The following is an 8,790-nucleotide window of genomic DNA, read 5'->3' as shown; positions in this document are numbered from 1 at the left end:
AGCTGGTTGAGAATATAATTCATATTACAGGATTTGTTCTTACACCTTGAAAAAGTCTAACTACAATCCCTGTTGGGCATACCTATGCGAAGTTGGCCTATTTGCTCTGAGGCAGAAAAAGCCTGGAGGAAAGGAACTTGATATCCTTCCAGCATTTTCCATGTTGTGAAAGATTAGAATTATTGACAGTCTGTCTTGTTAGAGTTTTCCTCAAAGGAGATACTGTCTTTAGAGTAGACTGCAGCAGAAAAAAAAAACAGAAATTAGGAAGTCTTTGACTACAAGAAGCAAAACAATATACATGAGAGTACAAATGCCTTAGTGCTGGTCTAAGTTAATAGAATGAAACTGAGAATTCTGTACAAATGTTATGTTGTAGCATTTACTACTTAAAAAGCACACATTATAGTCGTAGCATGGTATAAAATTGTGCTTTTAAAAAGAAGACATTGCCCTGTGTAAGAAAGAAAATGTGGGTTCTGGTGAAATGTAAAAACCTGAGACTAACACATTATGTTGCAGGAAATGCAATTATTTTTTAAAATGGAGCAAAGAGCAACTGGAGGAGAAGAGTTCACAAAAGTGAATTTAGAAAATGTTACAGAAATGAGGCTTCCTACCCAAAGGCCAAAGCAAAAGCGGATGAGTCAAATGGGAGCATTTGGTGATTGAGACAGTGATTTGTTACACAGGTCTGATGACTGAAAAAGTCATTTCACAAAATTCAAGAAAATGAACTGCTCTATCAGTGGATCAAGGAGAAAAGAAAATGAAAAGCATTCTTTGAAGTTTTTGAGACTTGACTGCTTTTGTATTTCAAGCTGAAAAAGCTGCTCTAGGCTGGGATAGTGTTCAGTGTCACTTGTTAAAGAAACGACTGTTTTTTGTGAAGGGTGCTTCAATGTCTAATTGTGGCAAAGGAACTGCTCATCCTAGAAAGAAGAGTCTGGCTCCAACTATACTTCTCACTGTCTGAGAATGACCATTCAGCACCATTAACAGTTCTGTAAAAGATTCCTTCGGACACTGAAAAAAAAAATCAAAGTGGGACCAGTCTTTGAAAAAAGACTTGATGATTTTTGACTCCTGCAGATATGTGCTTGATCTAACATTGCGAATAACTCATCAGTTCAGAATCATATTAAGTGAACCATGCATGTACAAATGCTTCAGAATCAGGATAAGGGCCACTATTTTAAAGGTGTGTAATTTCCTAGCTTTTACAGAAATGGATGCAATGGTATGAACCTAAATGTTTCAGAATAAAAGTAAAACGTGAATTACCTTTGCTTGGCTTCCACTTCTGCAGAGTATAAATCTTTTGTAAATCACTAGCTGTTAGAAAGGTGACTTTAATTTTGCTCTTCCGGTCATATCAGTATATCCTAATCTTAATCTATATCTGTATCTTAATCACGGTGCTGTAATCAGGTCATGCCTTTCTTGTGTACTTCAAAATTAGTAATTGCCCTTTGTAATCAAGCTTCTGTGCTAATAGTAAAGTTTCTTCTACAAGTTTCTTCTCTTGTTTGCGTAGGAAGAAGGAAAGAAAGATTTTGTGTGTAATTTCAGGTCAGTATAAAAATTTTATTAGTGTAATTTATTTCTAGATTTTACATGCTCAGATTATTTCAAAAATTGATTTTCTGATAGCTGAAGAAGAAAGAGGCAAAGGTAAAACAGTGGCAGGTTACAAATCAGATGGTGCCCTATGGTCTTCGTATAAAAAAATACAAAGTGGAAATTAGAAATCACTGGATTGTAGTTACAAAGCATTTTCCTCTTCTGTTCTTAACATTAGCAACATTAATTTTTAATGCTTTCATTTACAGATTACACTCTCTAATTTTGAACTGCCGTATTTACACCAAAATTTCTTTGCAGCCTACAACTCTTTGGTCTTCCTTTGCTCATGGTGACCTTTGTATTTGTCATCTATTTACCTTGGTATTTTTCTACTCTTCATGAAGGAATAAAACCAAATTATTCTGTAGCATAAATCCACAATTATCATTTTCTGTTCAGGGCTGAAGACTGAGCTATCCTGTACTGGGAAACAGCATATATACATGACAAAGTGCACTAACCATGTGGAACGTGGTGTTGAGCTGCAGTGCTGACAGAGGGAGACCGCAAACAGTGAGTAACCCAGTAACTTTTGCATAATACATAGTCTACATTCAAAATTAATTTTATAATGTGCCCTTTAAAATCAAAGTTTTAGCCCTACCGTGTAAAATAACATTGTTAAAAGACAGCAAGAAGTGTAAAGTGGTAAAATGTAATAGACAGGTTTTAACACAAATCCAGAGCATATTTTTGTTCTCCCTTTCCTGCTGGTCACCCACTGCATGGCTGGGGAGGCTGCAGCTGTTCTGCTCCTTCCACAGACTGGTTCCAACCCAAGCCCAGCAGAGTGTGGGGAGCACAGGGATAGCAGAACAAATACTTGATGATCTCTGCTTGAATATATTTGAGTTCCTAATAGTAATAAAAAGCAAAATGAAAATCTCAGCTATTTCTGAAATCCTGGAGCAGGACAGCAAAGAAGACAAATAATAAATACAGTAATAACCTACAACTAATGACCTATCTCAAATTTCCTGATGAACTCAGAATAAACACAGTCTAGTCTTTACCTCTGGAAGAGTAAGAGTAAAGGGCTAAACCACAGGCTGGAAGCTCTCCACTTCTGCTGGATTTCTCAGCAAAGGACTCATGAGTGCACAAAGGACTCATGAATGCACACTTTCTTTCCTCCTTACAGGGAGGAAATTACAAAAATCCATACAATAAAAAATATGGAAAAATGTAGAAGTAATTCTTCAACAAATCATATGCATACAACATATTTCTCTGTGCTCAAAATTCCTATTTTTTTTTCAGGTGACAAAATTGTGAATTAGGGAAAATTCAGTACATTTGTAATACATGAAAAAGCACATTAAGAAGTAACATTGTAATCCCTCTGACATGTTTGGTTGCAGTGGAGAACCCATTTCAGTAGGAACGTAAGCATTTTCCCAGCAGATGTTCTTTACAAGGAGAGAGCCTGCTATTTGCATTATGATATCTCCGTTTGAGTCTTACATCCAAGATTTTGTATAATTCCATCTGGGAGGGCTTCATGGGTCCCTTGAATTACAAAAGGAAAAATTAGCCTTCTAAAATTTAAGTTTCCAATTGTCTTTGGTTATAGTAGCACTGCACCTGTTGTACAGGTATCCACATTGTTCCTCTGCAGCATTTTGGAGTCTAGTTCAATTGTCTGTTCTGCTGATAAACAATTATCTTGGAACTTTTTTACTTTGCTGTTCTATAGCATTTGGATAAGTGACAAATGAGGCTCATTTTGAAACATTTATCAGAGCTCTTATTTATCTTGGCATAACGGTAATACCTTTGCTAATGGAGAAAGAACTTCTCAGATCTGGAGTGCACATTGCAGGGCAAAAAACAGCCTTAGATTTGCCTCTTCTTCATATATTTTCTTAGTTCTTTGTCTGGAAAACTGGAGTTTGCTTTAAATAAATACAGGAGAAGTTACAACAGTGAAAGAAATCTTTTCAGAATTTAATTATTTGTGCCTTCCACATATAAAAAGATTAGCTTTTTAACTTTTATTAACAGACATTATCCATTTTGCTCTGAATTTCTATAAGAAGATGGGTGCCTTTAAATCTTCTCAATAAAGGGGCGTTAAAGAAACCTGACATTCTGAGGACTCTGAGTAGTTTCATGCAAGATATATAATATAATCTTGAACTGAAGTATGGTAAGCAATCTGTTGAAAATCCTATACGTTTGATCAATTAGGTATAGTGTGTTTCCTGTTACCGTGTAACACCAGCATGCTAGTTTATCTCTTCTTGTTGAGCACATTTTAAATATAGAAAAATCTTAACCGAAACACATAAAGTAATTGATTATTTTACAGTTAATTCACAAAAATAAATCTTTTTTTTTTTTTACATTTGAATCAATTCTCAGTAACTCATATACAATGCTGCTAAGTTATCAGATGAACAGCTGTCATTATTTCTTTCCTCTTGCTATTTCAGGAGACTTTAAGCTATTTTTGTTGGTTCTTTAAGCTTTGTTTCTACTTGCTACTGCCAATGTAGGGAAAATAATATTTTTGATGACTAGAACTGCATTATTATCTTTATTCATAACAGGAGAGGTATTTAGTGCAAGATTAGACAACTATTAAACCTTTATGGTATCCATTACAAGGCCAAATGAATTTGTCTGCATGCTATTAGATCTCTATGTTAATAATTTTCATAAGATTAATGTTATCATTCCATCTATCATGTTCCTGCTTATAAATATGGCAGTTTCCTTACACATTTGGCAAATGCAGATGGCATGAGTCAGCCAGCAATAATGACCAAGTGCCCAAACCAAGGAAATGAGGAACAGGAATCTCAGTTTGACTGAAATATATATCCTAAAACTGAAAGCTTGCTCTTAGCATAACAATTCAAACTTAATGATCTTATAAAACCTCTCATCAAAATTGGGCCATATGATATTTTTCAGTTACAAACCATTTTGTAGGAAGGGTCCCAATTCTATTTATTTTTTCGGACATAAGCTGTTGTCCCTACTCCCTCAAAATCATCTGAGCAGTTTTCAGAATCCCATTTTCTTCCAAAATATTGTGGAAAAGGTCTGACCAATCTCCAGGTTGTAAAAGCTGCTTTATAAAATCCAAGCTAAAAAAAAAAAAAAGGACCCAAACTGCCCTCTTTTCTGTAGATCTTTAGCAGAGTCTGTTCTGATAGGGAAAGTGGAAAAGTTTTCAAGATAAAAGAAAAGGGATTTAGATTGGATGTAAGGAAGAAGTTTTTTACAATAATAGTGATGAGGCACTGGAACACGTTGCCCAGAGAGATGGTTGATACCCCATCCCTGGAGACTTTCAGGTCAGGCTGACAGGGCTCTGAGCTGTCTGATAAAACTGTAGGTGTCTCTGTTCATGGCAGGGGAGTGGACCAGATGACCTTTAAAGGTTCCTTCCAACTCTAACGATTCTTACATTCTATGATTCTACAGCCCTTTGTGGGAGGAACATATTCAGTGAAGACTTAACAATAGTAAATTACATAACTGCCTGTTGATACAGATGTTAGGTTATATAGATTTCATCCTTTTTAAACATGGAATATAAAAGAGACCTATAGTCATACTTCTATCCCATTCGTATCCTTTTCCACGAATGCTTCAGGAAGATTACTTGCCTTCAATGCTGGAATTTTGAAAGGCTTCAAGGCATACTTTTGCATATGTATTCCAGGACACGGTGCATAGTCAGGATAATAAAAACATTAAATTCAACTAGAAAATCACATTCATAAATTAATAATTTGCATTGATACTACAGTGACTTCTTTCAGAAGCATTAAATGTCTATTCACAGATTGTGTGAAATGCATGTAAATAATTCTTGTGGGTTTGTCTTTTAAAGCTTATTGAAAGAAGATAACAGAAGGAAAGTGAATTAGAATAGATAGAAAAAAAAAAATTGCTTCCTTTGAAATAATTACATTTTTCCTACTTTGAGAATTAAATCAGAATATTTAAAATGCCTTCAGCAAGTCAGTTCTATGAATACAAAAGTGATAGCTGTAGTCGAGGCGACAGAGTTATAAAAGAGAGCGAATAACAGTGGTTTTGAATGTGTTTTCACATATTTTGGCCTGCCTCTCTATTTTTTTTTAATCATATCATAATTATGCTTCTGTTGATGGTGTTTTTAACACTCCTCTTTCATTGCTAAAATAAATAAACATAGCTTAAATATCATTTGAGAAGTAATTGTTGTTGATTGTGAACATTGTTAGATATCCCAGCGCCAGAAAAAAAGGAAGAAAAAAAAAAGAAGAGAAAAAATTATTTACTCGGAGGACTTGATGATGAAGAGTCCAATGCACAGACACTGTTTTTTGTAATTTTGTAAGAATGATCCATTAAAAACCTACTGAGTAGATGACATCAGATTTAGGCATGGAATGCCGAAAAGCATTGCAGGAGACCGTCCATTTAAACTCCACAATTAGGGCAGAAAAATGCACTCAGGACTGTCTGCCTGATATGTGGAGCCAGGGAACAGCTGCAAAGACAGTACTTCTAGGAACACCAGAAAGATTGCTGTCCTGCCTGGTTGTCCTGTGTTCTAGGCTGAATATACCAGTTTCTGCCACCCTTTCTGCATCAGTTAGCTCTCAGCCTCTTGTTTCTTTCTTCATATTCTTAGACCATTTTCTGCTGGGCAGTTTGTAGACATTCCTTAGCCTGCATGTGAGTGTGAAATTGATTGTAATTAAATATCTTGTGATCCTCTTGTCTGTAGTGAATGTTCCACTCTAGCTTTCCCCTTTCTCATGGTATTTGGAATTGTGTTCCTTTCCTCCAAAACAACTTCTTTCTTCTTCTCCTCCTCAAGACTACACACTGAGCTACACACAGTATTTAGCACACTCTTCCAAGTCTTTAATAAAAGCACTGACTAGAATTGACCTGGCTCACACTCCTGTGTGATCCCTTTAGTGAAGCCCTGGATAATCAGACATTGGAAACTATTGACCAAGAGCAAGTTTTCAATCAACTGTGTACAGTAATAATAGCAAGTACTGTAGACCATATGGAAGATCATGATCATAGTTACACTGACTCAGATCAAAGGACAACCGAGCCTGTCTGTGGCAATGGCTAACAGTGGAAGCCTAGGGAAGATAATAAGAAGAAAATAGATGAGCTCACACTTTCCCCAGTATGGTCTTCTATTTTACAGCCATTTGGATTTAAGAATTCATTTAATTATAAGAATATGGTATATGGAAGTATGAAAGATCCAGTATTGATGTAAAAATCCTTTACCAGGAGTCAGCTACAATACAAGTACTGATTCAGTTTCACCCATCTAGCCAGCTGGCATTTTAGGGAAGGAAACAACAATAGCATGACATGATCTGTTTGTTGCAAACCAAGGTTGACTAGTAGTTTATATTTGCTTGTTTTTCTTCTAAGTATCTGCAATTTAATTAACAAATTCTCTTAGTACCTTTCTCAAAACTTGATCTGTATTTTGCAAAGTTGTGCCAAACAGTAAAGAAAAATACTAAGTTCGGTCCTCCATATTTCTTTGGGAACTTCCCAGTTTCTCCACACATTCTTTAAGACAGGCTCCAGCAATTCAGAAGTATCATTGCAAATCTGTAATCTGAAAATGATAAGGTTTGATTAGCATGACCATACATAAATGTTTAGTCAGTTATTTCTGTATTCTAGCCAATATTCCTTAGTTGTTGAAATTAATGTAATTCTGCATTTAGGACTTTTCTGGAGAGCACTAAGGGAAACAAGAGACAGAAAAGTGTCAGTGTTCTGAGTATCTTATTCTACATCTTTTCATGGTTCATAATGGATCTTTTCAAGAGTGATACAGAATTATGAGCAGGGCTGAGAACTTAGCTGAGTTGGTTCACACAACTAAACCAAGCATGAAATAGTTTCTCAGATGTAAAAGGGAGCACAAAAGTAACATATAAGAAAACATAGAATACCAGAAACAAAACAGAGATTACAAAAAAAATCTAGGAATGTTCGAAATAGCACATGGATACTTTGTCTCAGTTTTCAATGGGAATAATGTAGTGCCTAAGAATAATGAAAATATACTTAAAGGGAATTAAGACAGATTAATGAATGCTTCTATACGCGAGCTAGCAGTTAAACATAGCCTACTTAATATGATGAAATATTGAGGGTTACAGAATAATTATCTAAGAGTATGAAAATAATCAGCAAATAGAAATGCTGGTTTGTAGGGAATGCAATTGCAGGGATTCCAAGTCTACATGTTCAGCTCAGGGCTAGTTCCATCCAGATAAAGAATAATAAAGTTATTCCTTCTTTTCAAAAAGGAAAAAAAGTCATGGTCAAATAAAAGGCAAACCTGGTAGCTTGACCTCAACACTAAGCAGGTCTTAGAATAGATTTTGAAGGAAAAAAAAAAAACACACAAGAAACTGGAGGTAAATGTAAAGTGGGATAAACTACAACATGGTTTTATCAAGAGCAGATCATGTCAGACTAACTTAATAACTTCCTTTGATAAGATAATTGTCCTGCAGAAGAGTAATGCAGTGAACCTAATCTACCTCGATCAAAATAAGGCATTATATTGTTCCTAGTGGGACCTTATTTAAGGTGGAGAAGATGAGCTTTACTGTAATGAAAAAAGAAAAGAAAAAAAAAAAAGATGGATAAGAAACTGACTAAAGAGTTACATTAAAAGAGGGTGTAGCAGAAATGCTAAATCATGGTTTGAAACAGTGACTGAAGACCTGGTGGGAATGCAGGGCCAACCCAGGGGAGCTCAGCTGCATGCAATGTACCTGAGTGACTAGAAGGGCTGGAGCCAGGATCCACCCCTACCCAGACCTCATTTAAGGGTTGGCAGTGTAGGGTGCCTTGGTGGAGATTTCTACCTAGCTGAGGTCTTCTAAAGGTAAGCAGCTTCTTTCCTTTGTTTCTTTGCCTACTGCTTTTGTATTTGAGTAAGTCTTTGCTTGCTGTAGTCTATGGCTTTACTACTCTGCTGTCATTGCTGTGCTTTCCTTCATACTACAGTGGGTTATGTTAAAGTTAGAAATATCGAAATGAAAGGGATGTGATAGTAGAATTTCTCTAGGTCTTTGGCCTGATATAAATAATGTGTTTTTTTTATCCTGGTTAAGTGAGGAAAATGGTTATAGATTATTATTATTATTTTACAGGTTT

This window comes from Meleagris gallopavo, chromosome 8 (assembly GCF_905368555.1).
Source record: "Meleagris gallopavo chromosome 8, MGAL_WU_HG_1.1, whole genome shotgun sequence".
In the NCBI taxonomy this organism is placed as follows: Eukaryota; Metazoa; Chordata; class Aves; order Galliformes; family Phasianidae; genus Meleagris; species Meleagris gallopavo.
The sequence above is the reverse complement of the archived record's forward strand: the minus strand, read 5'-3'. Positions refer to the sequence as shown.